Here is an 18,094-nt window from a genome sequence, read left to right as displayed (position 1 = left end):
TGCAGAGGAGGGTCCCAGGAGCCTTGGGAAGTGGGAGAGAGGTTGATGGGCCTGGAGGTCTGTCAAGTGTCGGGAAATCTCCATGCCACGCAGCTGTGAGTTCTTCCCCATCCCCCATGTCCGAGTTTTAATCTCTTCATTTGTAAGAGGGGGGATAGCCAGGCTGGCCCCTTGTGACAGAAGCAGGAGAGAAATAAATGAGAGAATCGAGGGCCATGTTTACATGGTTCATTGCTCCATCCCCGGTGCATACTTGGCCTACGATAAATGTTTGTTGAACAAATCATGCGAGGGAAGTACACAGATCAGACAGCGGCGCAGAACTGAAACTAAGGAGTAGCTGCTACGGTGCAGCCCTGCCGCCTGCCCCCAGCTCTGTGTCCTGGCCCCTGTGACTGTTACTGAGCCCTTCCACACACTCAGGGGCATCTGAGCCTCACGCCAGCGCTGTTCCTTCCAATTCAGCTTCACCAGAGAGGGATGTCCACGCCCCAGTTACCATGCCCCCTCCTCTGTGGCTGCCAGAGGCCTCCATTGTCTGCCTCCCAGACACAGAGGCGGACAGTGAGGGCTGGCTCCCCCAGGGAAGCGGGGGTCTCTGGGCTGGGCCACCCTGCCCTGCCCCATATTGTCCTCCTGCCCTGCCCCATATTGTCCTCCTGCCCTGCCCCATATTGTCCTCCTGCCCCAGGGTGGGGCGCGTCACTGCTGCCAAGTTCCCTGCAGCGCCAGCCTGCCTGGCATCACCTACCCGCCCTGTCCTGCCAGGATGTGAGGCTACAGCTGTCCCTGCCTGGGACAGGAGTGTCCCCTCGGCACATCTGTTGCTCCTGCCCTCCCTTCACACCCACGCTATCTCCCCAAAGCCCTACTGTTGATCTAGGAATGTGCTGCAGGCCCAGCCGTGGCCTTTGGCTGGCCACTCTGTGATTTGAGTACAACGGTCAGATTTCCACCAGCTGCTCCAAACTGCCTGCTTCAGAAAGATGTCCCTGGCACCCACTGCTCAGCGTTCATCTGTAGCCCGTGCTCACCAGGGGCATGCGCAGTGCCTCCCAAGGAAAGGGTAGGCAGGGACAGACTGGAGGACGGTTATTGGAAGTAGGTGAGCCCCAGTCTAGGGCTCCTGCCCTCGGGGTATTTTCAGGACAGGGCAGGAGTCCACTGGGGAGTCCAGTCCCCTGGCCAAGGCTGAGGACTATCCTGGCTGTGGCTCAATCTGAGCCACCCAGGGGGAGGGTTCTCTTGCTGAGTCCACCTGTGGAGCAAAGGCACAAGGTAAGTGGGACCAGAGAAGCCAGCTGGAGGAGGTTGGAATGGGAGCGTAGCACTTATTGAGCACCTATGGTGTGCAGCAGGCAATGCCGGCTGAGTCTGCTCTCTCTGTGTTGCTCATTATTTGAGGAAGAGATGGAGTGACTGGGCCTGTGTTGGGGCCACAGGGGAACCTTGAAGAGGTGGAGGGTGGAGATCTGACTCCTGCTGGAGCCAGGAAGCCTTCACAGAGGAGTCGGATTTGATGCTTGACAGTTGAAAACGAGGAGGGCATTTTCAGGAGGAGGGAACAGCATTTGTGAAGGTCAGAGGTCAGGAGGAATGGCCATGTTGGGCATGTGAAGAGTCTGGGTTTTTCATGGTAGGAATTTCTAGGTGAGGAGGCTGAGTAATAGGAAGTTCTATAAGGCTTCCCAGGACACAGGTGCTTCCGTGTGAAAATCAGGAAAGTCCTAGGAAAATTGGGGTGAGTTTTTCACTGTCCTGGGTAATCTAACTTGGGTTCAGATAGAAACAGGCTTTGAACATACTGATAAGATGTCTGGAACCATGGTAAGTTATAAAAGTTTATTTTTTGTGTGGGGGAGGGGGTAAAGGGAAGAGGAAGAAGTAGGCATGTGCTATAAACCAAGCCCACTTTATTTCTACCCAATGGAAATAATTATCTCCAGTTTGCAAATGAGAAAAGTGAGTATCAGAGACAGTAAGGTACTTGTTCCATGTAACACAGCAAATAAGTGGTAGAGGTGGGTTTCTGGGGTAGGTGTGCTTGGTTCCAAAGCTAATGCTCTGAACCACGGAGTCACCTGTGTCAGGACGAAGCTCTAGAAGGACAAGGGGTGGGTATTGTACCCCACAATAGAAGTTGCCTGGGATTTCTCTGAGTTGAGGCCTCAGAGGCTCTGGAAAGATGGCCAGTACTATGTGACCCTTGGTTACCCTGTCTGTGTCAGTAGACGGCCAGCAAGCAGCCCCAGGGCTGGCTGGGTCTCCCTACCTCTGTGTCCCCATTGTCCACCCCAGGGTCTGATTAGGATAGGCCTCAGTGAGTAACATGGAGTGGAGCAGGGACCTGGCCTGGCCCCACGGTGACTGACAGGAGCCTGAAGGGGCTACCCAGTAGCCACTCCCAGTGGGGAAAGAGCATTGCCTGCAGACCGCAGGATGGGGCAGTCCCTGGAGCACACGGAGGCGCCCCCTCACTGAGCAGGCAGCAAACACACGCTCGGCTCAACCCTTAGCAGAGAAGGCCCAGGCTCACCCATGACCAGCCCAGGCTGCTTGGCAACGTGGCATTTGCATATGCCCAACAGAGACAGGCACAGAGTGTTAATGGGCTGATGGAGGAGCCCTGACCTAGAACTAGACACGGGTGAGTGGGGAGAAGCAGGCGGTAGGAGGGAGGCCAGCAGGAAAGAGGAGCCAGGGCGTGGGGGCCTGGCAGCAGGTGTGGCAGGCAGCAAGTATGTCAGGCAGAGGGCCTGAGTGTCGGGACAGGTGGCTGGAGCCAAATGACAGGAGTCTGGCTACAGGCAGCCAGTCTTGTGTGCCTGATCTGCGGCAAGGCTGCACCTGCAGATGGTGGTCAGGGGGCTGCTGCACAGGGCAGGAAGCCAGGCACACTAATGTTCGGGGCATATTAGAAGGTGGGATATGCACGCCTCCTGAACTTGGGCACATGCCTGGCTTCTAGGCCATCCTGTGCCCAGCAGGCCCTTGGCACTTGGGGTCAGCCCTCTGAGGAGGGCATCTCAAGGTCAGAACAGCAGCAGAGCCTTCTCCTCTGCAAGAGAAGCTGCCCTGACAGCCCCATTGGCCCCAGGAAGAGAAATGCCAGGGCCAGTGGTTGAGTTTAGTCAGACTGTTGGTGGACACAATGAAGGAGGTGTCCCAACCTTTGGTAGAAAGCCCACGCAGTACAGTTTCCAGAGAAATGACCCCTCTGTCCCTTAGAAGGTCCACGTTTTGGTAAGGATCAAGGAAAGGCCCACAGTGGGTGCCACATGGCCAGGACTCCCACAGGCCTCTGTGTAGCAGTGGGGTCCAGAGGGACCCGTTCTGGCCAGGAACATTTTCCTGGGCTCAAGGCTTAGGTGGGGGCTCCTTTGCATCTCTTAAGAAGTACCTGGGAGAAGAGGGAGAGAGAGGCATTGCTTAATGGGTACAAAGTTCCTTCTGGTGGTGATGAAAACATTGTAGAAATAGTGCTGATGGTTACACAACATTATGAGTGCAATTGATGCCACCAAACTGTGTGCTTAACTATGGTTAAAATAGCAAATTTTATGCTACATAGCCATATATTTTACCACACTGGAGGAAAAAAATTGTCAGGGTCATGAGAAAGAGGGAAAGACTGAGAAAATGTTCAGTCTCTTTCCGAAAGAAAGAGATTAAGGCGATGTGACAACCAAGTGAAACATGGTGGCTGGGATTGGAGCCTGCACCAGAAAAATGACCATTTAATGTCCATGAAGGAAAAACTGGTGACATCCAAATAAAGTCTGCAGTCGGGTTAATAGTATTGTTCCAATGTTAATTTCGTCTCTTTGACAAATGTACCGTGGTTATGTAAGATGTTCACATTAGCAGAAGGTGGGTGCAGGATGCATGGGAACTCTCTGTATTCTTTGCAACTTTTGTGCAAACCTAAAACAAAAAGGCGCCTGGACTGCCAAGGAGAGATGTGGGGCGGCCTTGGCACCTGGGGCCCTGGCTCTGCCCAGAAAGGCTGGGTGGCCTGGAGTTGGCTCTCAGCTGGCAGGAGGGATCTAGCCCCAGCTCCTCTGAGATGACCCCTGCTGAAAAACAGGGGCAGGTGAGAGGTGGGGTTTCCCAGCGTGGGGTAGGGCTGGTGAGCAAGGCCTGGCTCTGGCAGCAGGTGCCCTGGGAGCTCTTTCCTGGTTCTCCTTGCTCTCCTCAGTTCAGCAGAATCTGCTCACCAAAGGAGGGCTCTTTGTCCTCTCTGGGTCCTGGGGAATCTCAGGGGTGCTGAGGGCTTGGGAAGGCTCATCGGGCATCAAGGGTTGGGGTCTGGCTGCATCCTGTCCATCCACATGCAGAATTCAGAGGGCTGACAGCCCTTCCCTGGTGCTGCCCTGGCCATCTGGGAAAAGGAAGGGTGGAACCGAGGTGGCCACTGCCAGGGGGCTGGGACTAGCTGGAATGAGAAATAATCAGGACCCTGAATCTCCCTCATCCTAGGCCCCCTCCCCTTTCTACACATCTTGTGTTCCATTTTTATCTTGGCTCCACCCATGGCTTGTCTGCTGCCCTCAGGAATATGGGGAAGTCAGTGTCTAAGGTGAGCTTTCCCAGCCCAAAGCAGTCATGTGGCCAACATTGGCCTCAGCTCCAAGGACAGGCTGCAGGAGAGGCCCCCAGAGTGGTTAGGTCAGGGAGGAGAAAACAGGAAGTGACTATTTAGTGAGCACTTACTGAATGGCAGTCTCCTTGAATCTCCAAATCAACTGCAAGATAAGTCGGTGTATCCACCCTACAGACCAGGAGATGAAGGCCGAGAGCAGTGTGGGATGAACCACCTACCTGCGTCAGGAAACTCAGGTGTCTTTGAACTCCAGATTCTGATTCTTTCCTCTGGGCTGGGGTGAGTGAGGGGTGGGGTGAATCTAACTTCCCAGGCTGGGGTCAATGTCCAGGCGGAGGGACATTCAGAGCTTCTAGGAGCACTGATGACAGGACAGGAGGCACACTTGGCAATGTCATTCTCTGGAAGGGGGCAGGGTGTGCCTTTTTTGAGGCCAAAGGTTTTAGAGATAGATGCTGGGCTTGGCCCAGGAGGAGGTGACCTAGTAAGTCATGCGTGGACCTGGGTGACAGAGCCTCTGAGGTGCTGGCGGAGCCTCTGCAGGGAGGAGAGGTCCTTTCCCAGCTGCCACACTCTGTATGTGGGTCTCTTGGTCAGTTTTGTTCTTGGAGAGGACACACACTTCCTGGAGGAGGTCTGGAGCTGGACGTTCCTCCCTGTCCCTCTCTGTACCTGTCCATCCTTCCAGACCTTGCTCTTACACACCCTTGCCAACTTCAACCTGTGCATGTCCCCAGCCTCCCCTTCCCCATTGCTCCCTCTGGGGGACCTTCTTCACCTTTAGGTAGCTCCCCAGTTACAGCCCTGAGTGCTGGTTTCCTTGGTCAAGTTTCGGTGGCTGCTTTACCAGCACCTCAAGCCCTCAGACAGCCCAGGAGGTCTCTCTCTTCCCTTTTTCAAGATGGCATATGCAGGGCTGGGGTTGTGGCTCAGAGGTAGAGCGCTCGCCTAACATGCGTGAGCCACTGGGTTCCATCCTCAGCACCACATTTAAAAAATAATAATAAATAAATAAATGAAAAAAAAAGGCATATGTGAACTTTGGGCTCAGTATATATTGGAGCAGGGCTGGGGCCATGCTTCTTTGGAAATCCTGAATAGAGACAAAGGAGTCACATGTAGAAAGATTGGGCTGGAGCCCAGGTATCTCCCCAGTGAGCTGTGTCTGTGTTAGGCAGGTCTTGCACAGAGTTCAAGCCAAGGCCCAGACCCATTGTGCTGCTCCTCTGGGTACGGCCTTTGCTCTGAATTCTACTCCCCCAGGAGAGAGGAGAGTGGGCCTAGAACATTCTGTTCCTGTAGGCTGTGGATTTTGGCTGTGATTGTGCAAAAGATGATTGGTGTGTTACTAGTAAATGCACAGTGATCTAGAAAGCAATAACCACTCCACCAATCTTCTTAGAAGTCTCAGAGAGCTGTGGGCTTGCTTTCCCTTAGAGGTAAGTCTCTAGCAGGACACAAAGCATGTCCGCTGGAGGCATCCCCTGAGATCTGTGGGCCAAGAAAAGTTTGCAGAGGCCTGAGGAAGCAGGCCGGGCTTTGCCTCATGGGATCTATAGCTGACACAGAGCACTTTGGTGCCACCAGCTTCCCTTGCTCCAGAGTGTCTGATGGATAAGCACTGCTGTGTCACAAGGTCACTCTCATGTTAACTGAGTTTATCCTGCATTACCCCTGCTGGGGTCTGCCTACATCCCTAAATCTTAATTCCTAGTTTTTGGCCTCAAGGAAGGCATGAGCCAAGCACTGCTGTTGCTTTTGTTCAACAAGTGCTTGGAGTAAGGGGTCACCAGCAACTGAAAGATTCAATATTCATACACTGGGGAGCTCAAAGTAGCAAAGTCAGGTGTGAAATAACTACAGCCACAGTATGATAAGGGCCTGAGAGGATGCAAGAAAGGGCTGCATCGTGGGGAAAGAGAGGCTTGGAGTGCTCCACAGAGGAAGGGGCATTTGACACTTAAGGACAGAGAATACTGCCAACCTTGGGATTGACATTTTTATGTTTTGTATTGAAAGAGGAAGAGCTGAGGACATAGTTCAATTGTATAGAGCTTGCCTAGCATGTGTGAGGCCCTGAGCTCTCCATCCCCAGCACTGAAGAGAAAGGAGAAAGAAAGAAAGAAAGAAAGGCTGGGGATGTGGCTCAAGTGGTAGCGCGCTCGCCTGGCATGCGTGCGGCCCGGGTTCAATCCTCAGCACCACATACAAACAAAGATGTTGTGTCCACTGATAACTAAAAAAAAATAATAAATTAAAAAAAAAAAAGAAAGAAAGACCGGCCAGGTGCAGTGGAATACACCTGTAATCCCAATGACTCGGGAGGCTAAGACAGGAGGATCGAGAGTTCCAGGGCAGCCTCAGCAACTTAGAAAGATTCTGTCTCAAAATAGACCCTATCCCTCAAAATAAAATTAAAAGGGCTGGGGATGAAGCCAGTGCTAGAGCACTTGCTAAGCACATGCTGGCCTTGGGTTTAATCCCCAGGACTGTGCAAACACGCCCACAAAACCTCTCCCCTGCAAAAAAAAAAAAAAAAGGGGNACTATTATCCTTCAAAGAGACCACATGAAACAGGCCAGGGACTTGTTCCCATTCAGCAGACAGGCTGAATGACAGCTCTGGCAGAAGGAGGGTGCAGAGGTAAAGTGAGTAACCCAGCACTAGGTCAAGAAGGACCTGATTCCTCAGAAGGCGAGGAAGATTGAGGCCATCATGAAAAGGCCAGTCCAGTGTGGAAACCTGGGGGTGCTCAGGTCATGCTCACTGGGTCTGAGCCTGGTCACCCCAGTGCACAGTCTAGAGCCACTGTCACTTTCCAGGAATTGCAAAGGCATCCAATGCCTTCTGCACTGCATGAGCTCAAAAGCATACCCTGAAGAGACGGGTATGGTGCCCCTCTGCTTAGGCAGCCACCAGACCAGTCAGTAGAGGCAACTGTCAGCCAGACCTAGAGAGCTCCTGGTGCAAAACTCTGCCATAGCAGAAAAGGAACTGTGGTCGCACCAGGGTCACACAGCTCAGAGCAGGCTTGGTGCCCCTGACATCTGCTCTGATCTTCTTCCTGTTGAAAGATTCCTCCCTGGCCTTGCTGAAAGCAAACTGGAGCCATATGCACATCAGAGGGGAAAATTTACATTCATTACATGGATGTCTGTTTACACTTCTCTTCTTGGAGCTATGTGCTCAATCAAGGCCCCCTGCCCTGTCCAAAGGAGGCATCAAAGTGTCCCAGGGTGCTGACTCCTGCATGTGCAGCATTAGAGGATACAGCAGCTGTGTGTTGTCCCTGAGCAGCGAGCCGAGGCTTTGCTTCAATCCACTAGTAGCTTCTGAAGCACAAGAAAGAACAGACAAGTACTTGAGTTAAACACTGCATGGGCCATGCAGGCCTTTGTCCTGACATGCCCAGTTACAAATGAACAGCTCGGTTGATAGACCCTGAGAGCTACCTGAGAGCAGACCCAAGGGAAGAGGATTCTGACAGGGAAAGTCTGACTTTCCTCAGGCCGACAGTGCTGTGGCCAGGGCTGGGCTCCACCATACACGCATTAGGAGTTTGAGTAGGAGATCTCACAATGGCCGTTCTGTGGTAGGGCTGGGGAGAGACTGGCTGGTTTGACTCCCTGCCGTGAGTGAGGTCACTGAGCCTGGGGAGGGACCATGCTTGATGTGTTTCCCCAGGGAGGCACTGGCTGCACTGTCTCCCAGGCAGAGCTCCTTCCTCCTAGTACACAGTGAGGCCGCCTCTGAATTTGAGGGGGGGAAGATGGAGCGCTGTGGGTGCCCAGCCCAAGAGATGTGTCAGGGGAGGGGAGCCAGGGACCCCAGCAAAGAGGAGCTTAGAAACCTTCCAGCTGTGACTAAGGAAGTAGCAGTGTGAGAGAGGCTCAGGTGTAGCTGGAAATGAGCAGCATGAGGCATCCTTGGAACACCCCTGTTCTGTATCTTGCTTGTAGCAATACTAGTCTCTCCATATCCTGTTTGCTATATTGGACTAGAGCATTGCAAGGTGTTCTCTCTGGGAGAAATGGGGTCAAGATTACTTGAGATCTCTCTTATAACTACATGTGAATCAAAAATCATTTCAAGATCAAAAGTTTAAGAGCAAAAATTTTTAGTGGACACATTGGTACATGCCAGCAATTCCAGCTACTCAGGAGGCTGAGGCAGGAGGATTACAGATCAAGGCCAGCCTGAGTAACTTAGATCCAGTCTCTGAATAAAAAGTATAAAAAGGGCTAGGGATGTAACTCAGTGGAAGAGCACTTGCCTAGCATGTGCAAGGCCCTGGGTTCAATCCCCAGTAGTGCAAAAAAAAAAGGGGGGGGGATTAAAAAGGGTAAACCTCTGAGCTGGGGTCTGAGGAGAAGAGAGGACAGCCAGAAAGTAGACACTTGAGGCAAGTGGAAATGGCCCATGCCCTTATCACCCAGCTGCAACATGCCCATCCAGGGAAGGCGGGCCACAGGCTGGCGCCAAGAGATCTGTGAGCACAGTGACTTCTGGGCCCAATAGAAGGGAGCATCCATCAGCAGGGAACAAAGACAGAGAGAGGGAGTCTGTGGGAGGAAAGGTGAGGAAGCCACCAAAGGCCCCCAGTGACTGGTGAGTGGACAGCCAGGGCCATCGGAGGGGATGTTGTCTATGTATGGCCCATGTATGGGGAAAAGTGCTGTCATTGTAGTCAGAATGGCAGTTTTCAGTCGTGCTGGACAGGTGATCCCTGGGACATCTCTGAGCCAACAGCTAGCCACGGGCTCAGAGGCTTATACAGGGTGTTTAATATAGGCTGGGGTGCTTGCAGCCGGACCAGAAATGGACCACATTCCCAGTTGTCTTCACTTCAAACCCACTGAGTGCCCACAGTGTAGCTGGCCCCTGGGAGACACCTGGAGACACAGTGCATGCAAGGACACTGACACTGCCATCTTTCCTGGGTGGGCAGATGGCAGGTGACACAGAGAGCAGAAAGATGACTTTGGCAGTAATGAGAGCAAATCTGGCAGTGGACATCCAGGGATGGGAGCTCTGTGTAGGAGCACAAGCTCTGCAATTTGCGTGCAAATATTTATAAGTGTCCCAGACAGAGCTCAGTGGCTGAGCTTCCTTCTCTCCAACTCAGTTTTGCCAAATCTCCTCATTTCCTGAGACGCACTCCTACATGGCAAACCTCAGCTCCAATCCTCATCAATCCCCAGTGTCTCTCTAAACTCAGAGCATCTCCCTGTGCAGAAGTGACAGGCACATGAATTAGACTGAGTCCACCCCTTGAAGGCCTAGTCGGGCAGAGGGTGGGTGGGCAGCCCTCCCAGATGGCATCTTTGCTTTGGGTATGTCAGGGGCACAGACACGTTCAAGCCTGGGCAGGGAGGGTGCTTGCCTCTGACTCCCCAGCCTGCAGGCAGATCCCTTTTGTCCATGGGGCAGGGGGATTGAAAGAGTTGATGGTCCTTTCCCCAGAGCCGACCCAACATGCTGAAGCCAGGTCTACAAGGTCACCAGCAGCCCTGCTGGGGCTTGTGTTGGGCTGGATGCCAGGCAGGGATTGGGGAGGCTGATAGGAGGTGGAGGTTGAGCCTGCCCCATGTAGCTCCAGGCTGAGCTAGTGAAATGGGACCTCATCTCAAAAAGCTGGAAATGCTGGGTGGAGCCCAGTCCCCTCCAGGGAAGGCTACTGGGAATGCCAACGTGCAAAATGTCTTTTAGAAGAAACAGATTTGACTCAAACTTCAGAGTCTGGGGACTTAGGCACAACAGGCAATGTGACAGCAGAGGAAGGAAGGCATGGGCGTGGAGGCTGAGGCAGGCACTTGGTGTGGTCTCCAATCTGGAGAGTCCCACTTAACTACATGGCCTGAGCATCTCCCCTTTTGCCTTGCCACTAAGGGGGTATCATTTTCTCTAATTCACAGATAATGGAAGCAAGGCCAGAGAGGATAATCACCCACCAAGCGCTCAGAGTCAGTAACCAGAATATATCAGAATCTCAGCTCATGTGATCCCTGGGTCAAAGGACAAAGCTCCCTGGAGAAGACACAGAAACTAGCTGGGATGAAGGCCGAGACTGACTGGGAAGCCTCTGAGATCCCAGCAGACAGTTCCCATGGTGATGCTGGCTAAATGCCCCATACTTCTCACGTATGGGGGAAGGCCTGCTCCTCCTGGGGCTCTTCCTTTTGCTATGGACTTCGGCTTTGCGTCTGGAGGACCTGAGGGAGCAGCTGGTGCTGGGCAGAAACACAGCCCTAGGGTTTCACTTGGCTCCAGCGCGTCTTAACCGGGTGGCCTTGAGAAGATCTCTTAAGCCCTCTGATCCTCAGTTTCTTCATTTTCTTCATTGTAGCAAGATCTAATAATACACTGCCAATTGCTGCAAGGATTAGTGGCATACTGTATGCAAAATGCTGGACATATGATCGTGCACAGTAATGAGGAGCTATTAATATTATGGCAGCTGCCAGCTGCAGCCTCCTGCTCCTCAGTGGTCCTCGGCTTCAGTCACCCCATTACCTCCAAGGGGGTTGCACCCACATTGCTAGTACTGTGGGATGGAGGCTAATCTCCCAGGGATTCATTGACAGATACCTATGGTCCAAGAGATGCCCTAGACATAAGGAAATGGAGTGGCTTCCCCGGTCCTGCATCCTACGCACGTTATGTAGCATCTGAGAAGAGCTGCCGAGGTAGCAGCTGGTCCCGCAGCGCTGCCTCTCACAGGAGCGATTAGCTGTGTCATGCATCCATTTGTAATGAAATAGAAACGTTTTGATTTCTCTGGGAAGCCGGATTTTCTCCCAAATCCTTGCTGCTTTCATCCCTGGACATGAATCAGCCCATTCTAATCTCATACCAGGAGCAGCAGTTATAAGGAGCCCATGAAATCTGATCAACCTCTCGGCTCCTGGGCGGCAGCTTTGATTGCTGGGAGGGAGCAAGTCGTCCTGGGCCTGGTGCTAATAGCTCCATGCATTATTGAAGAGCCGTCTTTTCAGGGGCAGACACACCCCAGGGAGACATCCGGACTGCAGGCTGCGTGTCAGCCGCTTCCCTTGCTCCTTGCGATGGAGATTTGGGATCTGGCAGAGCCACAAAAAAAGAGGCACTTGACAGAAATGTTTGTGCAGCTTCCGCGTCCTCATTGGAAGGCAGCTGATGTGGAACAAGCAAATAAGGTGAAACCAGCACTTTCCAATTCTCCCAGTTGTCCTCCTCCAGAACAAACATCTGAGGAATGAGCAGCTGCCTGGGAGCTTCCGCAGGAGAGGGTGCGTGCCCAGGGCAGGATGCTCACCTCAGCCAGGGCTGGGGCCTGACAGTATCTTCCTAACCCTAGGATACCCGGGTTTTAGAGCCAAGAGGGGCAAATCAAGAGCTGGGCTTAACATCCCTGAGAATTTGCTGGAAATGCAAAGAGGGCAGGTTTACTTTGTGAATCTCCACTTACTGTTTGAACTAGATGAACTAATTAGACCCCCCCCCCTTTTTTTTCATTCAGAAATTGGTATTTGAGTGTCTACAATGTGGCAGGCACTGATTAAAACACTGAATGCCTGACAGTGAGTGCAAACAGTTGGGAATTCCAGTCGTCAAGATGGCCCCACTAATCTCTGCCTTCTTGCATCCATGTACTTTATGCAGCCCCCTCCCCTGCTGAAGAGGGGTGGGTAGTCTGTGTAATCAATAGAACATTGCAGAACAAGGATGTGGAATGTCTGAAACTAGGTTTAAGAGACATCGTGGCTTCTCTCTTGGATCAGTTCTCCAGGGGGAGCCAGCGCCATGCTGTAAGAGAGGACCCCATGGCTATCCGGGAAGTGGATCTTCTAGCCCCAGTCAAGCCTTTGCTGACTGCAGCCCTGGCTGACATCTTCACTGCAAACTCCTGAGACAGCTTGACCCAGAAGCATCCAGCTAAGCTGCCCAAATTCCTCACCAACACAAACTGTGAGACAATAAAAGCTTGTTGTTTAAACACACCCCTAATAACCATAGGTCCCACCTCAAAGGTTCCACCACCTTCCAAAAGTGCCAGCCTGGGATGGCATGGGTGGCTCAGACAGCCAAAAAGTGCTTACTTAACATGCCTGTCTGTCGTGTTCATGAAGCTGTTAGCTTGGGTAGTAACAGGTCCGTAGTATTACCCTTGCTTCCAGACAGAAAAATGTCCCACTTAAGGCAAATATTAGACATCCCATGCTCCATGACCCCTGTTCTAAATTCTGGGTTGTTTGCTCTCCCTTGAGAAATTTCTGACCACTTAATACTCACCTTTAATACCCATCTTTTAATTAGAATATAGATATGATTTGTCCAAAACACTAGACAGTTAAATCCAATCTCTCCCAATTAAAAATCTTTTGATAGCTCCCAGTCAACTGGAATATTCTCAAGTCATGCCACGTCCTCTGTGATCTGAACCCTCCTAGAATCACTACCTCCCACCAGCCTCACCCAGCTACTGGAAGGTTTCTGGAGTCCTAAAGGCTCTTTTGCTATAGGACAGTGTCTATGTAATGACTACCCTGAACCCAGGGTTGCCAAAAATCTCTGCTTCTTTCTTTTCTTTGTTTGCTTCTGCAGGATTTGGCTTTGAATCATCTCTTCTGGAAAGCCCTTGCCCACCCTGCTGACAAGGCCACTAGAAGAAGGTAAGCTGTCAGTCACACTCCAGGCTGCAGTGCCAGGGCTGAGATCACCCCTGTGCTAATCAGGATGTGTTGGTTGTTGACAGGCAGGGTCCATTCTGATCGGTCAGTTTCTTGTTCTGATTGCTTGTTTCCCTGGTTGTTAAAATCTCCCTTTCCAAAGGCCTTGAAAGAAGGCATTCATTAAATATTTGCAGAATGAATCAATGAACAAAATGCTCTGGGCTCCAAAGTTACAAAATAAATTGCTTTCAGAACCCCTATGTCAGGGTTGGTGATTAAGCCTACCCACCTCCCTCCCCCACAATGGGGATTGAACCCAGGGCCTCACTCATGCTAAATGCATACTCTGCCACCAACTGAGCTACACCTCCAGCCCAAGGTCCTTCTCATCACTGGTCTTACATTGGGAACATTCTGTGTGGCACAGCCCTGAGCTCTTAGTCCTTCAACCAATTAATAATTTTCTTTGAACCACACAATATTGAATAGTGAGGGCTTCATCTCCTTCAGCTGACTATGTCTTTCCAACCAGCAGTCTCTTCATAGGCCTGCACCAGGAAAAGCAGAGAATGCACCCGCCCTGCAAAGAAATGCTTCCCACAGTTCTTGGATCCCTCAGATATCCTTGGATCAGAGGGAGTGACACCAAGTCCTCCACCTTTGTATTGCAATTTCCCAACTCATATTACAGGTTAACTCCTAACTGAATGAATTGCAAAGTGCTCCAGTTACTTGAAATTATTTTACATTTGAGTCCATATCCTTCTATAAATTGCTAGGAAGAATTGTATTCTAAATCTAATCCAAGCATTGTCTTCATGGGGGAATGCTCAATAAAACCTCAGTGACCCCAGATCAAGACACTTTTTTGTCATCATCTCTACGGTCATCTTGACTCAGGGAAGAGCATAAAATCATCATTTGGGGGGTGGGCAGGCCATCTGAGGAATAAAGAGGAGTGACCCACACAATCCACAGTCAGGCTTCTTTCTCTGGCCATCAGGATATGCTGTGTTTTCCCTCCAGCCTTGCCTCGCCAAGGACACTCACTGTTATAGGTCAAGCCCACCTGCTCCAGGAAATGTGCCATCCAGGGTGTGACGGGGGTGGGGGGTGGGGGTGGGGGGCTAGGTACCCCCATATGAATGAACATTTTCTCAGCACAGTAAGAGATTTACCAAAGACTTGTCCACTGGTTGAAAAAACAAAGAAGTTAAATTGATAATGGTTGAGATCAAAACTACCTAAACTGTACCAAATGCTGCCTGCTTGGTGGATGATGGCAAGGGAGTGGCACATGCACTTTAGCCATATTTTCCCATTCATTTGACTAGTGTTTACTCAATAGCTACTTAATGTGCAAGCTCTGTGTGGGTGCATGTCCCAGTGCATCTCTCTCTCTCTCTCTCTCTCTCTCTCTCTCTCTCTCTCTCTCACACACACACACACACACACACACACACACACACACACACATGCACATTTTGCTTGGAAACATCAGTAAATGCAGCTTCACGGTACAGAAGTAGAAGTTCTCCAAGGAGGAGCAAGGGAATCTAATTCTGCCCAGCTTTTCATGGGAAGCAAAGATAAGCCTGAAATATGTGGTTTCCCTGAAGCCTACATTTTCTGGGTCCAGCAGGGGAAAGGGATCTGGTATCAGGCCTTTGGAGACAACTCAAGGGACAGGTTCCTGGACTTCCCTCTAGATGCTCCCTGCTACCACCTGTGCTGTCTGTCGGCTGATCACAGGAGAGCAAGGACAGCAGGCACATCCTGTTGGCAGCTGGGATCCAGCCTGGGGGCTTCTGGCCACAACCCCTTTGCAAGAAGTCCTTTCCTCTCAGCTGGCTCCCCCAGCAGCTGTCTGGAAAAAGCAGCCCAGGAAAGCAGAGGGGTGGGTGATTGATGGGGCTGTGTGTCTTTCTCTTACTCCTGTGAATTTTTCAATGGGAAAAAAGAGGCTTATCTCTCATTTTTAATTGATTTTAATGCGGCTCAGCCAGACTAGATCAAATCTCAGCTCCTGTGTGGCCTGGGATGAATGGTGTGGGGAGCTGCCTGAATGCTAATAAGAGGGGTTGGGAGAGGCCAGAGGAGGCAAGGAGGCCATTGTTTGCCTGGGAGACATTCTCAGCTTGATCTTGGGCTGGCCTGCTGGGATGGGCCCATCCACAAACTTCAGGGGGGTGGGGGGAGCAGTGTATGGCTATGGGATGTGAGTAGTTGGCTTCTAGCCTTGGGTTGGTACACAGGGACCTAAATGTATTCTTGGGCCTCCATCTACTGCCAGGTTTTGGACTTGCATTAGTCAGCTTCATATTACTATAATGAAATACACGAGTCAACTAACTTATAAAGAAAAAAGGCTTACACTGGCTCATTGTTCTGGAGGTTCCAGACCAAGATTAGGCAGTTCCATTCTTTGGTCCTCTGGCAGAAGTGCCACATCATGGCAGGAGCATATGGTGGAGCAAGTTGCTACATCATGAACCATGAGTCTTAGCAAAGAGATAAGACTCAATTTCACATCCCCTTCAAAAGCACACCTCCAATGACCATACCCCCCTCCCTCAAAGTCTCACCATCCCCAAGAATGCCACCCTAGTGACAAAGCCTTTAACACGGGGGCCTCTGGGGGTCACTCATCCAAACCATAGCAGGACTCCAGCCAGCAGCCTCTCAAACGCTCACCGCCCTCCTCCTCTGTCCCCCTTTCCCTGTGCTTGCACTCCTCTAGTAAGCCATCGGTGCCTTTGTGGTTGTCTCTGTGGCACTGCCAGCCACCTCTGACAACCAGGGTGCTCCTCTCAGGTCCTGTCTCATCTCTCCTCACCACCTCCTTGGCCCAAAGCCTTGCTGGACTCTGCTTTTGAATGGCCAAACTCCACTGGTTCTCAGCCCTCTCCTCTCAAATGGGGAAATGGCATCGCCCACTGGCATCACTTGGAAGAGTCAGAAAAGGCAAAGCAGGTGGCACAGAGAGCACATGCTTAGAGCAGGTGCTATTCAGGTGTGGCTTCTTCCCAACCAGCAAACCACTGGGAACAGCAGCCAGTACAGTGTCCCTCAAGGGTGGGTGTCGGTTCCTGCTGTAACCCCACGATGAGATAGTGAATTTACAAATGCCCCCACTGTTGCCGAAACCTTGGTCCTTGTCCCTGATGCCAATTCATTAATGAGGACAAAGTTTTGAGAAAATGGAAAAGGAAAAAGAAGGTTTAGTGCTTTGCTAACAAAGGAGAAACACAGGGGACTCCTGTCCCAAAGGCTGTGATTCTGCCCATCAGCAGGAACAGAGGGTGACTCAAAGGCTACATTCCACGAGTTCTCTGGAGTTGTAATTTACTTGTTAATTTAGGAGATAGTCATTTCTGAGATCTTCTGATACCATCCCCAAAGTCTGGATCATTTTGTTCCTATAGTGGGTGTGTGCTCAGACAGATAACTCTGCACTAAGAGGGGAAAGAAAGGTAATCTTGTTTTCCCTGAGATTAAGGAGAGGGAGGAGCAGGGAGAGAGGAAGAGAAAGAATGTCCATTTTAAAAATAAGTTGAATGGCTGAGCAGCAAGGGTTATATTCAAAGCATAACGTGGACCTCTGTTACACCATCCGATTCTCTTATCTGGAAAGGGACAACAGTTACCACAGAGGAGTGGTTTTCAGGCTTAGCTCCTAGAACAGAAACACCCAAAGTAGGTTATAAAGACTGGAACCAGGGGTTATGTCTCAGAGTATGGCCGAATTGCTCTAGGATCAGTTGAGCATTGATAGATTTTGGAATGTTGTAGAAGTCAGTGAGTTTAAGACAGGATGGGGAAGAAGGCTTATCTTACAAAGCAGAGCCCCTTACCAGCCCCTCTATGGGCCTCTCCCTATGGTCACAGTCATTCCAATTCAAATTCAGTGCTCCTAAATGCAATAGAACACCCCAGGGTCCCCATAAACCTCAGCTGGAGGAGAGACATCTAGCTCTCCATATTTCTTCTCCCTGTCTTTCAATGAGAAGAGTTGGTTCATCCCCACGTTAAATACAAGCTCATCATTTTCTGGCATAGACACAGACTATCCAAGGGCTGGTTTCCCAATATGTATAAACTCTGAAACACTCTTTTCCCCAGATACCAAAACCCCTAATCCTCACACATACAAACGAAAGTGGTCAAAGCCAGATTCACTGAAACGCAAATATCTAGAAACACGTTATTGAGAATTGTGAATGGCCCGAGATTCTCCCCTATGCACAAGCCAGCAAATTCCCTGACTTGGTTTAAAGGACACTGGTAAAGGACATGAGATTCCTGGGTCAGAGATGAAGGACAGTTTAGTATTCACAGCAATAACAGTAATGAGAATTTTAGTGCCAGATCTCTGAGCACTAATTTCCACAGGGTGATGTCCAAAAGATTAGGTGATACCTCAGTTATCCTGTAGGGGAAAAACTCTGAGCTTAGGATACCTATGTTTATAATAAGCTGGAAACATGCCCGCCTTTCACTCAGGAGCAAGACACTGATGGTATTTACCGAGACTGTTCATTATACAACATCCCTGAAAAGATAGTCCAGAAAAAAGTACAGTAAGCACCTCACTTTGCAAGATGTGCAGAAATTCAAGAGATCTGTGGACAATTGTCTGCTAACACTTGGGTTCACAGTCATGCATCCCAACAGTCTGACACACTCCCCCAGCTTGCACTCATATAGCATGTGAGCACATCTCTGCACGGAAACATGTATATTGACTCACAGGGGTCACTGTCCAACAAACATACCCAATGCTTAGAAAGTGCTTGGAAAGGGGTTGGGATGGTCCTTACCCTCCCTGCCTGAGCTGATT

At 50.8% G+C, this 18,094-nt stretch overlaps 1 long non-coding RNA gene across 3 annotated transcripts; it reads left to right on the top strand.

The window, feature by feature from the left end:
• Positions 1 to 790: 790 nt before the first annotated feature.
• LOC107137473 lies at positions 791 to 13,253 on the top strand. Of its 3 annotated transcripts, none has more exons than XR_001502866.2 (4): positions 791 to 1,278; positions 10,519 to 11,871; positions 12,364 to 12,550; positions 13,187 to 13,253. It is a non-coding gene; the product is annotated as an uncharacterized LOC107137473 (long non-coding RNA). The 3 variants fall into 3 exon arrangements; XR_001502865.2 differs by having other exon boundaries at positions 801 to 1,278; positions 10,519 to 11,778; XR_007348172.1 differs by lacking the exon at positions 791 to 1,278 and adding an exon at positions 1,978 to 2,647.
• The last annotated feature ends 4,841 nt before the right edge of the window (positions 13,254 to 18,094 follow it).

This window comes from Marmota marmota, unplaced genomic scaffold, assembly GCF_001458135.2.
Source record: "Marmota marmota marmota unplaced genomic scaffold, marMar, whole genome shotgun sequence".
In the NCBI taxonomy this organism is placed as follows: Eukaryota; Metazoa; Chordata; class Mammalia; order Rodentia; family Sciuridae; genus Marmota; species Marmota marmota.
This window is presented reverse-complemented; position numbering and strand designations above follow the sequence as displayed.